Source organism: Balaenoptera physalus (genome assembly GCF_965194825.1).
Source record: "Balaenoptera physalus genome assembly, chromosome: 7".
NCBI lineage: Eukaryota > Metazoa > Chordata > Mammalia > Artiodactyla > Balaenopteridae > Balaenoptera > Balaenoptera physalus.
In genome coordinates, this window is record NC_138886.1 from 99,929,262 (window position 1) to 99,948,338 (window position 19,077).

General features: G+C 37.2%; 1 pseudogene across 1 annotated transcript; it reads right to left on the bottom strand.

The window, feature by feature from the left end:
- Nucleotides 1-2,167: 2,167 nt before the first annotated feature.
- Nucleotides 2,168-12,676, bottom strand: LOC309664836 (receptor expression-enhancing protein 5-like; annotated as a pseudogene). The gene is made up of 3 exons: nt 7,569-12,676; nt 6,363-6,401; nt 2,168-2,905 (listed from the first exon to the last, which is right to left on the bottom strand). The product of its transcript is annotated as a receptor expression-enhancing protein 5-like (transcript).
- Between the last annotated feature and the right edge of the window lie 6,401 nt (nt 12,677-19,077).

Below are 19,077 nucleotides of genomic sequence, written 5' to 3' on the forward strand. Positions count from 1 at the left end.
ATCAGTACTTTGTTAATTCTTATTGTCGAGTCATGTGTCACTGTACTACAATGTGTTTACCCATTCTTCTAATGATAGATATTTGAGTCCTTTCCATTTTTAAAAATTGTTATAATTAAAGCTACTGTGAACATTTTTGCACAACTTTTTGAGTAGACGTATTTTAATTTCTCTTGGGTTAAAAACTAGGAATAACATTGCTGGGTTGTTTGGTAAGTTTATGATTAACTTTATAAAACATTGCCAAACTGTTGTCCAAAATGACTGCACCATTTTACATTCTTAACAGCAGTTTACAGGAGTTCCAGTGGCTCCCAATCTTAACCAACATTTGGTATTGTCAGTCTTTTTTTAGCCACTCTATTGGATGTGGAATGGTATTTTATTGTGATTTTAATTTGTATTTCCCTCATGACAAATGATGTTCAACATTCTTTCATGTGATTTTTGGTCATTTGAATGTCATATCTTTAACTGTCTGATCAAATCTTTTCCCCCTTTTCATTTGGTTTTTTAAACTGGGTTTTTATTATTGAGTTCTTTATAGAATATATTCTGTATAAATTTCCTTAATAGATATATGTGTTGCAAATATTGATATTTTCTACAAGCGTGTGCCTTACTTCTTATTTCTTTAATTGTCTTTGAAAAAGCAAGTTTTTAAATTTTGACAAAGTCATATTTATAACTTTTTAAAATTATTGGTGCTTTTGGGTTCTAAGAAATCCTTGCCTACATCCAGATTTCAAAGTTATTCTCTCATAATTTCCTCTAGAAATTTTGTCTTTTACATTTATGCCTATAATGTATACTTTTCTGCTTAATTTTTGTGTATGTCTGAGTTAGAAACCAACTTCATTTTTTCTCCAAGTGGTTAACCAGTTATATCAGCTTTAGCTTTTAAAAAGACTATATTTTCCCTTTCAAATGACCTTAGTGCCTTTAAAGTCAATTGGCCATACACATGTGGGTCTATCTGGACACTCCTCTTCTATTTCTTTATACTTAGGTCAGTATTACATTGTCTTGAATATTATAGCCCGAGAGGATGTCACAAAATCAGGTAGTTTGTTATTTTCCAAAATTTGTTTAGTTATTTTAGGGCTTTTGAATTTCCACAAACATTTTATAATCAGCTTGTTAATTTGTACAAAGTAGTCAACTGGGATTTAGATAGAGATTGCATTGATTTAGTAGATAAGTTTTTTTGAGAATTCATTTCCTAACAATTTCAAGTTATCCAACCTATGATCATGATATGCTTGCTTTGTTATTTATGTATTTGTTTATTTTTTTAATGTCTTCTTTAATGTCTCTCTGCAATATTTTCCAGTAATTATTGTCTAAGTTTTGCCCATTCTTCATTTTATTTCTTAGAGTTTTTTCCTTAGTTTGTTTGATTTGGTTTGTAAGGATATTGGATTTTTTTTTTTCATTTTCCTACTTCAGTTATTTATTCTTAGTATTTGGAAATACAACTGGACTTTGTACATTGACACTGTAATCTGAAATTTTGTCAAATGAATATCTTGGCTTTAAAATTTTGTAAATTTCTTAGGCTTTTTCTATGTAAACTATCATATCACCTGTGAGTAATGACAATTTTACTAATTTTTAATTCTTTATTGTTTCTGAAATTTTTATTTTCTTGCCTTGTGGATGGGTTAAGAGCCCAGAACAATGTGAATTGAAGTAGTGTATGGTTGGCACTTAAAAATATTTTTTCCCTTGGATTTTTAATCTCTAAAAATATTGCAAAAGCTTGAAGCATACTCTGATTCTTAATCTGAGCTGAATAACACATATATTAAATGAGATAAAGCTACTTAATACAGCAAATGAAGTGCCTCTCAGGTCTTGAAAGGCAGTTAGAATTTACACATACATGTAGATCTGTTCTTGGCCCTTGCCCTGCTTATCCATCCACAGGATACATAAAACACATTCACTCTACCATCTTACCTTAGAACTACCCACAAAATTTTTTTGGGGGGAGATATATAATTTTATTTTAAGTTTATATTTCCTACAGGATGGTATGATAGGTCTTTTCCTACCCAGAGGCAAAATATGTTTTCTAAAAACTTGGTCACTGCCCATTGCATTAAATTTAAATTTAAATGCTCCCTGGGTATATAGACAGTAAAAGTAAGCAAAAAAACTTACAACACATTCATTTTTTTAATATATCAAAAATGTTTCCAAGGCAACATTATTAAAATGATTATACCACAGTTCCTAATATAACACCAAGCTCTACTAGGAAAGTACAGAGAGGGCAGAAATGTTTCATCCAGGCAGTGGTTTAGGTGCTTTTCTTTTTCTCACCCAGTAAATTCACAGCAGCTTTCTTGACTTCTTTAAAGATGGCATCTGCTGTCTCTTTGGCTTTGTCCTTCAAGTCATTCACTGCCTTGTCTACCTGGGACTCGTGCTTCAGGAAGAAAAGACAGATGATGCGCTTGTAGAGAAGGTCCACTCCATTGACAGGGCTGGGGGCCATGCACCACAACAGGAAGCTGCACTTCAACACGTAGTAGAAGGGGAACCATACAAGGAAGAGGTCAGAGAAGAATTCAGCAATGCTGAACACACCAAACACTGCCCAGTAGGTCAGCCACTGGGTATCATCTTCTTTGTTGGGGTTCTCTATGGCTTTAATGGAGACATAGGCTGGGTAACCAAATCCTATCAGGTTGCAGAGAAGAGAGGCTCCATAACCGAACACTAGGTACAAAGCCACCAGCCCAATGACACTGAGTGCCATGTAGCTCCAGTTCACGCTGGTGTTGGCCTTGGTGTTTGCCAAGAAGTCAGTCACTGCAGTTCTTCTGATGAAGGAATTGGTAGAACCCCTGCCTCATGGCTGCAGACATGGCTGTCACGCTGCCACCCGGGGCTGCTCCTAGTGCCAGGTGGCAGACGGGGCGGGAGGCAGGCAATTCGATGAGTCCCTCCACAACCTCCCCACGGCCCCCTCCTTGCCCTGCCTACCCATGCTGCCCCCTTTCCCTCCCCCACCACGTGCTCTGCGGCCAGTGCCACACCCAGGGCAGCAGCCCCAGGAGCAGCTGCTCCTGGCCAGGCAGCTGCTCCCCTCCCAAACCCTACCCCTACCCACACCCCACCACCCTCCAGCCCACAAAATTTATGGGATGCAGCAAAACCCGTTCTAAGAACGAGGTTCATAGCAATAAATGCCTACCTCAAGAAACAAAAAGAGTCTCAAATAAATGACCTAACTTCACACCTCAAGCAACTAGGAAAAGAACAAAGCCCAAAATTAGTAGAAGGAAGGAAATAACTAATATTACAGAAGAAATTAATGAAATAGATACTAAAAAGACAATAGAAAATATAAAAATAAATTAAGAGCTGATTCTCTGAAAAGATTTTTAAAATTGAGAAAATTTTAGCTAGACTCACCAAGAAAAAAAGATAAAATCAAATAAATTAGAAATGAAACAGGAGATATTACAACTAATATCACAGAAACACAAAGAATCATAAGATACTACTGCCAACAATTATGTGCCAACAAGTTGGACAACCTAGAAGAAATGGATATATTCCCAGACATACAACCTTACAAGACTGAATCATGATGAAATAGAAAATCTGAATAGACATTACTGGAATCAGTAATCAAAACCTCTCAACACAGCAAATTCTAGGACCAGACTTCATTGGTAAATTCTACCAAACATTGAAAGAAAAAGTAGTACCTATCCTTCTCAAAATCCTCCAAAAATCTGAAGAGGAGGGAACTCTTCCAAACTCATTTCACAAAGCCAAGATTACCCTAATACCAAAACCAGACAAAGATACTACAAAGAAAGAAAATTACAGGCCAATACCCCAGATGAACATAAATACAAAAATCCTCAACAAAATATAAGCAAACCAAATTCAACAATACATTAAGATGATCTTACACCGTGATCAAGTGGAATTTTATTCCAAGGATGCGAGGATGGTTCAACACCCAAAAATCAGTCAATGTGACATACCATATTAACAAAATCGAGTATAAAAAGTATATAATCATCTCAATAGATGTAGAAAAATCATTTGACAAAATTGAACCTCCATTTATGATAAAACTTCTCAACAAAGCCAAAAAGAATAAAAGAAATATATCTCAACATAATAAAGCCCATATATGACAACCCCAAAGCTAACATCATACTCAAAGGTGAAAAGCTGAAAGCTTTTTCTCTAAGATCAGGAACAAGAGAGGGATATCCACTCTTGTCACTTTTATTCAACATATTATTGGAAGTTCTAGCCAGAGCAATTAGGCAAGAAGAATAAATAAAAGACATCTAAATTGGAAAGGAAGAAGTAAAGCTGTCTCTTTTGCAGATGACATGATATTATATATAGAAAATCCTAAAGTCTCCAGCAAAAAATTATTAGAACTACTAAACAAATTCAGTATATTTTCAGGATACAAAATCAATACACAAAAATATGTTGTTTCTATACACTAATAGTAAGCTATCAAAAAGAGGAATTAGGAAAACTATCCCATTTGCCATCATATTGAAAAGAATAAATTACCTAGGAATAAATCTAACTAAGGAGGTAAAAGACCTGTACTTGGAAAAGTATAAGACACCAATGAAAGAAATTGAAGATGACACAGAAGGATGGAAAGATATACTGTGTTCATGCATTGGAATAATTAATATTGTTAAAATGACCATACTACCCAAGGTAATCTACAGATTCAATGAAATCCCTATCAAAATACCAATGGCATTTTTCACAGAACTAGAACAAATAATTCTAAAATTTGTATGGAAACACAAAAGACCCCAAATAGCCAAAACAATCTTGAGAAAGAAGAACACAGTTGGAGGTATCACACTCCCTGATTTCAAACTATACTACAAAGCTACAGTAATCAAAACAGCATGATACTGGCACAAAAACAGACACATACATCAATGAAAGAGAATAGAGAGTCCAGAAATGAACCCACACTTATATGTGCCATTAATCTATGACAAAGATGTCAGACTATACAATAAAGAAAAGACAGCCTTTTCAATAAATGGTGTTGGGAAAACTGGACAGCTACCTGTAAAAGAATCAAACTGGACTACTTTCTCACACTAGGCACAAAAATAAATTCAAAATGGATTAAAGACTTAAATGTAAGACCTGAAACCATAAAAATTCTAGAAGCAAACATAGGCAATATGCTCTTTGACATCAGTCTTAGTAATATTTTTTAAATATGTCTCCTCAGGAAAGGGAAACAAAAGCAAAAATTAACAAATGGGGCTACATCAAACTAAAAAGCTTTCAAGTACCTGTTGTGTATCTTTAGCAGCAATAGTGTAAATTCTTAATCTCAAGACACAGTGAGTAGAGTCATCATCACAGTTCTCCTCTAGCATTATCCTCAGCTGACAACTCAGGAATCCCTTTTCTTTCATAGGACATGGGTTTTCTCAGGCTGTGACTATTCTAGCTCCTCTTCCTCTCCCAGTATGGTATGAAGCACAGACTTTGTAATGAGCACAGTAGTCCCTGGATGTTCAGATGATCTGAATGTGATACTGTGCCTTGAATGTACCTTTTCTGTTCATCTAGTAAATCAGCCCATGGGGATATGATTATTCCATTTATTGCACTGTATTATAATTTGACTGTTTATTTCCATATTCATTTTCTTATTAATTTAACTTCTGCTACATGCAAATAACTGGAATAGGTACTTTAGAGATTAAATATAGAAACGCTAATTCACAGGCCTTCCCAACCCACCTACAACAAAATTCTTTGAATAATACCATGAAATACAAATATAATTCACTTGGAGTAACTGAATATGTAATTGTGTCATACATTTTGCCAAATCAGGTGTTGTATTACAAAGATGTGCCAAAGGTTTAATAAAATTATATGTGACAGAGCAAATTTATTATTTTTCTGCTAATGGGGAATTAGTATCCTTAGTGAAAAAGTTCTTTACTTAAAGAAAAAATCTGTGGAGCAAAACTCCAGATTATGGGATCATTTTATAAATACTCAATCCAATCCCAAACCCTGGGGGTAGTGGTGGATGGTGAGACAAAAGACCTCATTTACATAAAGTCCAGAAATGCAGTGACCTCAAGCCTCCCCACTGCACTGAGAGTACCAAATGGAATATATCTTACTTGACCTTGTTATAGCTTCCACCCAGCAGGACTCAGGACAGAGGGGGAGAAAAGTTTCCTTCATGAATATAAGGAGGAAAGAGGGAGGGAGGGACAAAGGAAAAAGAGGGGAAGGGAAAAAATTTAGTTGTTATGGACTTTAAGAGAAAAAAAGACCAACTCATTTAAAATCAATGATTGTGAATTCACCATTTGACAAATATTTCCTTAGTGCTGGAAACAACTCTTCTGCCCATGAAATTCACATTAAGGAGAAAGAAACACATAAAATTAATGATACTCTCAAGTAATATGAATTCCTGTTTTAGTAGTAATAAAGTACTTGGGGTGCAAAAAAAAAGCAAAAGACTTCTTGCTATTTTAGTTTTCTACAAGTTATTTGCAAATAGGAAAAAATTGTAAAGTTTAGGAACAAATTATAAATTTAAAGCATAAAAATAGAAAAAATCTTTGCCGAAGGATATGTACTAGTGAGTGGAATCTGTAATAGCCACAGAATAAAGCACAGTCTGGTTTTAATTAAGTTTAAATTAGCTTTACATGAAAATAAATTGGCTTTGAATCTACAAGATTAAAATAATAATATTAACATCTAAAAGAAATGCTGCTTTTTATATCTTCCCAGTCAAACCCAAAGGCTTAGATGAAATAAAAACAGAAATTGTAAATTACCAATTACTTTAATTGTCGGGTTATTTATGTTCATTTGATTCTTTGAAACATTCTTAATAGGCAATTTTAAAATATTAGAAGTTATCAGTTAGGTATATGTAATGAAAATTGATATTAAAATCAAGAGAGTCATTTGAAAGATATGTTGTTTTCTATCTTGAAAAGCTCAGTTCTGCTAAATCAATAGGAAAGTTCATTTATTATTATTAATGGAATACATTTAATAATTTATTTTAACAATAAATTATTGTTAATTATAAAAAATCTACTCTCTATGTGTTTTGTGTTTTCTTTATTCTAACAAAATTAAAAACAAGTTTCAACTAAAGTAAACATTCCTCCATTACCTGTTTTTCTGTCATCATTGTTCATCTTTTTCACAAGCAAAAATAGAATTTATTATTGACACCTTCAAATGCCCCCCAACACACATTTGTAAATAATTATAAACAATATCATTCTTGTTGACATATATTCCTAGGAATGATGATGGGGCAGGTCTCTTTCTTTCTTTCTGAATGTATTTAAAATTCATGACAGATGTTAAACATTCGAGATGTCTCCCTGGAACCTCTCCCTAATGTCTCTCTTCTTCTCCCACCACTCACATTTCTAAAAATTGTACACAGATGCTAATATCCTCACAGAGCTGGGCAAGCTTAGCACTTGAAAAGCCATTAGACCTAAATCTCACATTTCATATATGAAGAAGGGAAAGCCCACCCAGTATGAATGATGTGCCCATGGTGCAGACGTGCTCAGATCTTGGTTCCTGTGATTCTCAAGGAGTTACACCAGTGGCCTTTCCCAGTGGAGCATGTGAGCACTGGACCCAGGGCCTCATAAGTACATGGCTGGAGCAGAGTAATAATTATACTTGAGCCTCAGTTTCCTCCTAGGCAAGGTTGTGAGGATTGAATAAATAAGTATGTATAAAATTATACCCTGATACCTGGCACCAAAAGGAAAAAAAGTGTTAGTTGAGATAACATAGTCTTTTTAATTTCAAAGAAAGTTTCCATTCCTACTTTAACTGTTATTGTGAAGATTAAATAAATTATGTAATGAGTGATATAACTCTTACACATGTATGAGCATTGAACTCTGGCAGTATCCATGCAAGTAGATCCAATTAGCATCAATTTTGAATTTATTTTAGTCAGAGTTAGTCCTAGACATCTATTTTTCAAGGCCAAAATTGCCTAAATAAATGAATTGTAATTGTCAAATGCCTTTCTCTGTCCCTCTTCAATTCCTTAGAATCTATGTTGTCATCAGCTGTTCCTCTCTTCCACCCCTGAATCCTATCTCTTAATATATCTTGTTGTCTACCTAGTTTTTGCTGGTCCAATTCCTTTCTTACCTCCATCCTTCTTCAGTGATACTACTTGCTGCTTTCTCTAACAATCCCATATGGAAAACGTGAGTTCAATTTTCCTAGAAATTGTAAGTCAAGTTACCCAGAGAGCCAGATAAGAAAAAGAGTATACTGTGAAAGAATGAGATTAGTAATGATGTTAGCTGCAGCAGCTTAAAGAATAATACTTCCCGTTTCATGAATGTCAGCTATATACCAGGTAGTGTTCTTAGAAAGTGTCACACGTGAGTTAATTTAAACTCTTGAGAAACTCGAAGGGTTAATATTATTATCCCCATTTTTAAAATTAGAAATTTGAAAAATGTAAGCGGTTTATAAAACCTGCATGATGTACACAGCTGGACAGTGGCACCCCATGTTCGTGATCTCTAAATGTACCATTGAGATGATGCGCATCAAGGTTTGAATCCAATCAACTTAACTAAGGATGGTCCTAGAAAAATAAACTTTTGAACAAAAAAGTTGAAACCTAATTAACTACTTTGTAACATATTCTAAGTAAACATGTATTAGTAGAGGGAGGGTGGTGAAAATTCTCAAAAACCAAACTTTGGCATTTTTTGTCCAGGACTTTTTAGAGGGTAGAGAGAAAAAGAGAGGCAAAAGCATTTTTTTAGAAGATGTATTCTAATGTATCTCATGAATTATCCATAACATTTCAACATGACTCTGTGAACCATCCCACAGAAATGACTCAACTCTTTCTTTGGCAGAACAAATACCTGTCTAATTAAAAACATGTCCAGGGCTTCCCTGGTGGCGCAGTGGTTGAGAGTCTGCCTGCCAATGCAGGGGACACGGCTCGAGCCCTGGTCTGGGAAGATCCCACATGCCGCGGAGCAGCTGGGCCCGTGAGCCACAATTACTGAGCCTGCGCGTCTGGAGCCTGTGCTCCTCAACAGGAGAGGCCGCGATAGTGAGAGGCCCGCGCACCGCGATGAGGAGTGGCCCCCGCTTGCCACAACTAGAGAAAGCCCTCACACAGAAACAAAGACCCAACACAGCCATAAATAAATAAAATTAAAAAAAAAAAAAAAGAACCGTGTGCTCTGACATATCTCAAAATGGTTCCTTTAAAAAACAAACAAACAAACAACAACAACAACAAAAAATGTCCAGTAGTTCACTTGGAAGCACAACAGAGGATATTCCTGACAATGAACTGACAAGATCTGCTCTATAAAATACAGGTTTCCCCACATAAATAAATAAGATTTTTGTTTTATATATCAAAACTGTTATTGTTGATCATCTCAGACAACCAAATCCTTGAGACTCATTGGGTGGATCAAAAATGCTTTGACTTTAGGAGTAGGTTTAACACTGGTAAAGATAGGAGGGAGGTGGAAAAGGTTGGGTGATCTCTTTCCCCAGATCCCTCCTAATAAGACTGCTGCAAACAGACTAACCACGTTGATCAAGGAAAGCTGGACCTCTCCATGTACTCTCTTTCCTGACCCATGTCCTACATCCATTCCCTCTCAAATGGTCGTTAAACTCATGAAATAATGTTTAAACTCATTAAGCACCAAGAAAATGCAAATGAAGCCAGAAGGAGATGTCGTATCATTAATCACAGAAAGGACTAAATTTCCAAAATGAACAATAAACAAAAAAGAAACAAAGACAAAAACAAAAAAGGCAGGAAAACAATAACAATTAGTAAGGCTGTGGAGTCACATGCATGTTCACACACTGTTGGAGGATAAGTAAATTATACAACGACTTTGAAAACGATTTGACATTATCTACTAAAGTTGGAAATACCTGTACCCCACGTGCCAACAATTTCTCTCTTATGTATAGACTAAACAAAAATAGATGCAAATGTGCACCAAGGGGCACATTCAAGAATGTTCAAAATAGAATTATTCATAATCGTCAAAATCTGAGAACAATGCAAATGTACATCACCAGAAGAAGTGAATATAGTAATACGATCATAGGATACTGTGCAGCAATAAATTTGAAAAATTATAGCTGTCTGCAACAACATGGAAAAATCTCTCAATATGATACAAGCAAAAGAGGACAGACTCAAGAGTATATTATGAATGATTTTATTTGTATAAAGTACAAAAGGTGACAAAATTATTGTGTTAGGATTCAGAATGCTGGATATCTTGGTGAGAACAGGAGCATGGTTATTCATGGGGGGCATAGAGGAAGCTTCCTCGGTGCTGGTCATCTTCCCTCTCCTGATCTGAGATGTGAGTCTCCAACAGAGTGTACTCTGTGACGAAGCATTCATTGAGCTATTTATTTTTGAGCTACTTATTATTTTGAGCTATTTTTTATTTTCTCTCAGTGTGTTCTTCTTAAGAAAAAGAGGTTTTTTATTTTTTTAAGGAAATTCAGCAAATAACTGGATATGTTATAGATATTGGGGTATACATACCTACAGGACCAGCTGGAAAAAATTATTAAATGTTAGCTGAATCCAGACATCTACTCCAAAATTAAATTTTCACTGACAGTGTCATTATACAGCTTTAATAAGTGTCATTTCCTTGGAAGGAAACCCTAAGGATAGAAAACTTTGTTAACCAACACAAAAATATTCTCAAAAGTGGTACAAGACGCAATGCTGAAGGTGTCTGCCAACAGTATAATTGTTTTTTGAAATACCAAAGTGGGAAAATGTATTATTTGTAATATTAAGGAAAAAATAGACAATTCACACCCACACCTATAGAAAATGCTTGAGGGTCAATATTGACCTTAGGAAATGCATGGAACTTGTTTCAAGCTATTTTCCCAACAAGAAGAAAAAATATTTATTTTTGAATCAAGGCACTGCTTTAAATCTCACCTAAAGAAATCCTGTGAAGACCCAGCTGGCTCAATGCTATAAAAAAATCACATAAATTTTATACATATGCACACACAGACACGCACACATATTTCAAATATGTCAATCAGTTATCTATAGAAAGCTATTTATTGAATTTCAGTGAATAAATTCATCTCCCAGTCCAACCCCCTTTCTTTTTTTGAATCAGAGAATGTAGTCACTAAATTTAAGCCAAAATGTTATTTGTCTTATATATTCTCTCAATGGAAATAAGCTATATATACATGACCTTGTCTTGTCCCCTCGTTCTGATAATACCAGAACCAGATTGTTGTGATCGTTAATTTTGTCTCAACTTGACTGAGCCACAGCTGCTCAGATATTTAGTTAAACATTATCCTGGGTATGTCTGTGAGGGTGTTTCTGGGTGAGATTAACATCTGTCTCAATAAACTAAGTAAATCAGATTGCCCTCCCCAAAGTGAGTGGGTCTCATCCAACCCACTGAAGGCCTAAATTGAATAAAAATCTAAATAAGAAAAAGTTCACTCTCTCTGCCTCTCTTGGAGCTGGGACATTGTTCTCCTCTTGACACTGGAATTTGTAACACCAAATCTCCTGGGTCTCCAGCTTACTGATTGCAGATCATGGGACTTTCCAGCCTCCATAATATGTGAGCCTATGCCTTATAATATCCTACTGGTTTTGTTTCTCTGGAAAACCCAGACTAATACACACATGTAGAGATTTTTCTTATTACCGTGTTTTCTTCTGGATGTAGCTCCAAGTCCTCCTAACTCCACTCTCATTGAGATCTACTTGCTCTGTGGTTTTTGCTAGAAATCCAGGCCACCTTTTCATTTACACATTCATACATTCACACACTCACTCTCTCACTGAGCATGCATTAGGTATTTGATCTTATGCTCCATGTTTTGGTTGGTGTTGGAGAGCAGGTATAAAAGGCATCATCCCTTCCCTTCAGGAACTCACATCTAGAGGGGAAGCAGAGAGGAAAAGTGCAATCCAGCCATGCTCCAAAGCTGTAGGGATACAGAGAAAGGGCAGAAAGTGAAAACAAGGTGCTGGTGCAGGGAGGGGAGGCCCCTGGAAGTTCTTGACTTGCCTCTCCCTTGTACTTATCACTTTGCCTGTTTCCTTCTTCCACTCCCAATTCTCCAACTCAATCTTTGTTATCGCAGTATCCAAGTCTGGCCACCAAATATCAGAAATGCCCTAAAAGATAATGTCACTAAAATAGTTCTTCTGGGGCTCCAATAAGAACAAATTAGGGTATAAAGTACTTCAATTGACTTTGTGCCAAACATCTAATTAAACAGAGAAACTGTCCCACAAGTTTCTCTGTCCACGTCTTGTTAACATAAAATGAATACTTCCCCAACAGTATTTCTTTTTCCTTTTAGTCAAGCAGATGCCACAGAAACACTCCTGAAGAACCCTGCTCTAATCCCAGCACGGTGCTAATAATGGTTCAAGTAAAACCCAGAATAGCGGTTTGATTTGTTCTCTCTCTCTCACTCTTATTTATTACCTCTGAAGTGTGTTTCCTCTCAAACCTGTTTAAAAAAAAAAAAATCTGAGAATAGTACTCTAGAGGAGAAAATATGAGTCTCCTCACAGAAGTGGAAATTACAGCTGTTTTCTTTTCTTTTTTTTTTTTTACAGCTGTTTTCTATATTAATCTTATGAACAACCTGTCAATTACTATAACATGTTAGTAAACCATGAGAACATTTCAACAGAGCAAAGTAACTCAGGTTAAATTATTGCTATCCATGGCAAGAGGGGATATACATAAGGTTTCAGATGCTGCTTCTACCAACCTTCTGGGCTGTGAACAGCAAAGTATACAGAATTTCCCTGGGTGCAGGCAAAAAGCCTATGTAATGGTTCCCAGTGAGCACTTTTGTTCCTTTGGGCCCTTACAACAAGTGCAACTGCTTTCTACACAGGGGAAGTTATGGGCTAATTACAGGCAATTTTCCTATCAAGGTCATCACAAGTCCACTACCAAGTTATTCTTCATGATTTCTTTTCCACCCCAGAGAAGATTGTTCTTTTGTGACTTTGAGATGGATTATAACATCTCAAATCCCTGGGTACTGAAGAGAGCACAAAACTGCCATTTCTCCCAGCAGAGTGTATTCTCAACCACCTCCTTCTCCTCTTCACCATCCAGGTGTCCATGCACAGTACCAGTAGTGCCCCAAAGTCCTATCTACTTTCAGATCTTCTCCAATTTATTCTAAAAATAGTTATTAGACTATTATCCCTTAGTTGTGATGTCAGTCGCATAAGCTGTCATTCTCAGTTCCATCATGGGTCCCAAAGACCTCTTAAATCAAAGCAAAACATCTAATTCTGAGCTTATGGACAGTCATGCAATTAGGGGAGAATTGGAAGGTGAATGAGATCCCAAAAGAGAAATTTCCATGGAGAGAACCAAGGACTGTACCATCCCTTAATGCTTGAGTGATGCCCAGTGACATTTCCTAGGCAACCTGTTGCAACAAGTTGCTGCTTTGCTGAAAAGGAAGTTCTAAAGGTTGCATTTCTCAGAATGCTTTTGAGTAGGAAAATGCTACTGTGCCATATTGTAAACAGGTCCTTAAAACCCAGGATGTAATTTGCAACAATTATTCTCTAATTCTTTCCTCTAGTTAGATGATAATTATTCAATCCCGTCCACTTAACGTTTACGCCCAGCTATCAGCCATCTCTCGCCACCACTTGGCCTCCGCAATGTTCAGGACCCACAGCCTGCCTTTGTGGGTGCTCCTCCAACTGCATTTCTCCCCACATTCCTGGAATACTTTTCCAGAACTCCACCAACTTGTATTTTTCTTAGTTTTAAAGTAGTGTTTCCAAATTATGCCCTTTGTGTAGCCAATCTGAATTGAATGTCCCGACCTCTATTACTGCATCAACTCCCATGACTTTTGTGAGTAATAGACTTGGTTGTCAATTCTATATTTATTACATATATCCACATAATCCAGTTCTTTCCTCTCCTTCTGTCTTTTTTAAACAATGATTTACTCTGCAATTCTGTTTATTGTCAAACTCCTCAGGCAACTTGTAGAGAATTCTGTACATTATGCAAATTGTAAATATTGCTCACCAACATTATAATACCTCAGTGCTGCATCATTGTTTTCCATCTTTTGATCAATATTTAAGTTTTCAATCATTTTCCTTTTTATGTCAATCAAAATAAATTTTGTATTATCTTTTTAACAGTTTCTAAAATGAGCCAGAGTTTCAATGGAGCAAGATAAAATTCCAAAACTATTCCCATCATTTACCTAAAGGATTCAATCAATAAATAATTCAGATCATCTCATTTAGCAGCTGCTGCTAGTTACATTTCTATATGAAAATATTTTTGTAATTCTTTTTTAAAAATTTTTATTGTAATATAGTTGATTTACAATGCTGTGTTAGTTTCAAATGTACAGCAAGGTGATTCAGTTATACATATATATGTAAATATATATATTCTTTTTAAAATTCTCTTCCATTATAGGTTATTACAAGATATCGAATATAGTTTCCTGTGCTATACAGTAGGACCTTGTTGTTTATCTATTTTACAAATGGTAGTGTGTATATTTTAATTCCAAACTCTAATTTATCTCTCCTCCTCCCTTTCCCCTTTGGTAACCATAAGTTTGTTTTCTAAGTCTGTGAGTCTCTTTCTGTTTCGTAAATAAGTTAATTTGTATCATTTTTTTTAGATTTCACATATAAGTGATATTATACAATATTTTTCTTTGGCTGGCTTACCTCACTTAATAATCTCTAGATCCATCCATGTTGCTGCAAATAGCATTATTTCATTCTTTTTCATGGCTGAGCAATATTCCATTGTATATATATACCACATCTTCTTTATCCATTCACTTGTCGATGAACATTTAGGTTGCTTCCTTGTCATAGCTGTTGTAAATAATGCCGCAATGAACAGTGGGGTGCATGTATCTTTTTGAATTATAGTTTTGTCTGGATATATGCCCAGGAGTGGGATTGCAGGATCATATGGCAACTCTATTTGTAAGGAACTTCCATACTGTTGTTGCTATTCACTAAAAGTAAAGCATCAATGGCCCTAACGCTTTCCTTAGCACTGTTTTGTTTAGGATTGATATTCTCTTCATGTGAGGATCAGAAGGAAGCTATGAGCCTGTTAATCCAAGAAGGTTTGGGGCTGTCGTCTTATGACTCATTTCAAAGGGTATAAGTTGAGTGTAGAGAAGTTAGCTAAACTACTCCATAATATTGCTGCCTTGGCATCCATTTTGTGTGGCTGAGCAGCCTGCAGGGGCCTTGAACTGACACCAGCCCTCCCTCGAGCCTAGCACATGGCCTGTAAAGTCACAGGTAACTGTAAGTTCCTGATATGACTTCTCCAATGCCCTGCGTGATAAATAGTCTGCCATGCCTCCAAGCTCCTTCCCCATGTGCACCCCTTAGATAAGAACCCATCCCAACTGCATAGCCTACCAAAACACTGTTCTTCTTGGTTTGAATTAGCCATGAAATTCCAAAAGCACTCCACGCTTGGACCTTAACAAAGTCATGTGCCCATGGTCAGCTGGGCTTGAGACAGTCTGGGATGTAGGACCTGGAACCCTTTGCTGCAGTGCTTGCACCTGGACAAATGTCTTCTCAAGCAACAAAATACAAAGAAACTATAAGGGACTAAAAATAACTGCATGCATGTGAGCTGGGGCAAATTATATACAAAAAGATACAAAAAGACCCAAAAGAAAACAACTGCCACTTCCAAAGAGCGGGAGCAAAAGCAGGGGATCAGGAGAAAAAGCAGGTACTGCACATGACCCCTGCACACAACACCAGCAAAGGGGTGGGCAAACCACCTAAGCCACCCCTGTGCCCAATCCCTGGACCCGCCCCTACCTTCACCCCATATAAAGAACCAGCTCACCCCTACTCGGGGAGTGAGTAAGGGGACCTGTTACTTGTTCTCACTCCCCCCCTGTTGCAGCAGGGGCCCCAGTAGAGCCTTGCCTGAACTTCTTGTCTGGTCTCTTATCAATTTCTATTGATTAAGGAAGGCCGAGGACCCTGGTTGGTATCAGGCTCTCTGCCTGCACCTTGCCTTGACCTCCCCGGGTTACCGCTCCAGGCATGCCTTGTACCTCCTCCAGGACCTGGACTAATAAATTTCTCTATTTCACTTTCCCCTGTGGTCTTTGTTGAACTGTGGCTCACCATTCAACTCCCCACTTGGGACTCGACTTTACACATGTTAATTTAACAAAATCACAACACTGTAAAATATGGTTTGAATTGCTCTGATATAGTTTGGGCTGTATCATTTTCCAAAATTTAAATTGTCTTTATTAATGATGTACTTTAACCAAAGAGTTGAGCTAGATAGGCAATGAAGTCTCTCAATAGGAAAAAAAATAATACTGCTTCATTGGCCACTGACTGGTCTTGAAGGGTGGGCAACAGGAGTCACGTGAGATAGTTTAAGTAAAAATTAAAAGGTGGGTGTGCAATCAATCCTCTCACACACTTAGTGAGTGTGTCCATTAATGTGATCTCTGGAAAAGGTAATTTGGAAGAACTATCAAAATCCATATACCCTATGATAGAGCCATTTCACTACTAAGAATTTATCTTGCAAAAGTGTGTTTTATATATATATATATATATATATATATATATATATATATATATACACTACTGGGAGTCCTAAGTTCATAAACTATGAAAATTATAAAACTTGTGCTGTTAGGATGCTTGAAGCCCTTAGGTCCCTGGCACCAAGGGCAGCCTTCCCAGAATCCTGGAGAAGGACCATGATTGCAGTTCCTGGGGATGAGGGTGCGGCAACTATGACAAACAGGGAAACAGATGTGTCTGGGAAGTACAAGCACCGGTGTTCCTGAGGTCATGCTGTCCTGTTGCCTCTGGGGTTCTCACATCTAAATGTCACCTTCTGCCACATGGGTAGGCAAACAACTTCCCAGGATCAGAGGACAGCAGCCACCAGGGTATCGAGCATGCTGATTCAATTCTTTATTCACCCCCCATCTCTTGCACCAAAGAGCCTAAGATACCATATATAAAGGACCAATATATTGAAATTATTAAAAATAACATCACTATTTAAAGGTTAATTATAAAGAAGTAAAAAATGTTTAAACAAAGTAAAGAAATGTCAACTCTTGGGATGATTTTAGTATTTAGATCCTGGTTCTAATTCACTTACAAAGGAAATCACATCAACACTTCAGGGGAGATCAAGTTTTCCTTAGTTCCTAAAACATTAGAAATTTCTCACAAGGGACAACTAAGAATGCTTATGTTTTCCATAGGAATAGGAATTGCCACATTGGAATTCAGGTGGCATTTCCACTTCACAGCATAACTCCAGGCTGAGGGGGGTGACAAGGAGGCCACCAGCTCCAGGGAAATGAAAGCAGAGGTTTCCTACTGGGAAAGCTTCCCCGAGGGTTGGAAAGTCAGTGTTTGTGATGCTGGGTCCCTGAAGGCTTCTTCTGACTTATTCAAAATTCACCTTTTCAGCCGAAGGGGTGGTCAGCCTCCTCTTTCCTCTCATCACAGAAAATCCTGCACCTCTTTCTAGGAGGGGCTGCGATCTGTATAACAGCTCAGAGAAGTGCTGGTCCCATTGGGACTTTGAAACAATCTCAGCAAAGAGGAATGAGCTCTTCACACCAACCTGTGGTTTCTTTTTTTTTTCTTCTTTAAACTAAACAGGTATCTTGTGACAATTTTCTGTTTAGAGACAAATGCACTCCTGTAAATGAAGGTTTTCAAGAAAATTTCACAGAAAAGATTTGCCACCATGCCATTATTATGCCATGGCAGCTCACTTTGCTGATAGAGAAATGTAAGCACCTTTTGGAAGGAAAGAGCTCTTTGCAGGAGGCCCCTTTTGTCCTGTCACTAACCTTAAAGCAGATGCCCCCATGTTTTACTCATTTCTGACCCCAGCACACCTTTCAAATCCTTTGGTCACACAATACATTGCCTAACTTGTTGGTTCTTTCCACAGATCAAAGAAATAGGAATGAAGGATATGTAATTAACAGATGATCAGATCTCTTTGCTAGCTTCCCCTTCAGTAATGTTGTGAACAAACTGTGTGACCAAACTGTGTGAACAAGATAGCACCTAGAGGAAGATCTCGAGGAGACCACAAACCTGCAGGACGAGCCTGCAAACAGTGAGGAACGGCAACGACTCTGACCTCCTGTCTCAATGATTAACTGAGATTACTTCCCTTCTTCCCTTTAAAATTTTCATGGCTGAGCAGAATCTTTGGAAGTGGTTTTGGGGACACTGAGTTCACTGTCTCCCCAGACTGCTGGCATTCTGATTAAAGGCACCTTTCCTTTCTACCAATATTTTTCTCTCTCTCGAGTATTGATTTTTCAAGCGGTAGGCAGCCAGACCTGATTCAGTCAAAGAAATAGCTTTATATTATGCCTCTTTTAAAAAATACCAATTGAATTAAATAACATAAATGATTAGTTTAGTTTCCTAAAGGAATAGAAATAAATGGATTTGTAATAAATAGGGAAAAAACATTGAGAGATTGGTTCAAGATGGCAGAGTAGAAGGACATGCTCTCACTCCCTCCTGCGAGAACACCGGAATCACAACTAACTGATGAACAATAATCAACAGGAAGACACTGGAACTCACCAAAAAAGATACCTCACATCCAAAGACAAAGGAGAAGCAACAATAAGACAGTGGGGGGGGGGCAACCACAATAAAATCAAATCCCATAACTGCTGGGTGGGTGACTCACAAACTGGAGAACACTTATACCACAGAAGTCCACCCACTGGAGGGAAGGTTCTGAGCCCCAAGTCAGGCTTCCCAACCTGGGGATCCAGCAACAGAAGGAGGAATTCCAAGAAAATCAGACTTTGAAGGCTAGTGAGATTAGACTGCAGGACTTCGACAGGACTGGGGGAAACAGAGACTCCAGTCTTGGAGGGCACACACAAAGTAGTGTGCACATCAGGACC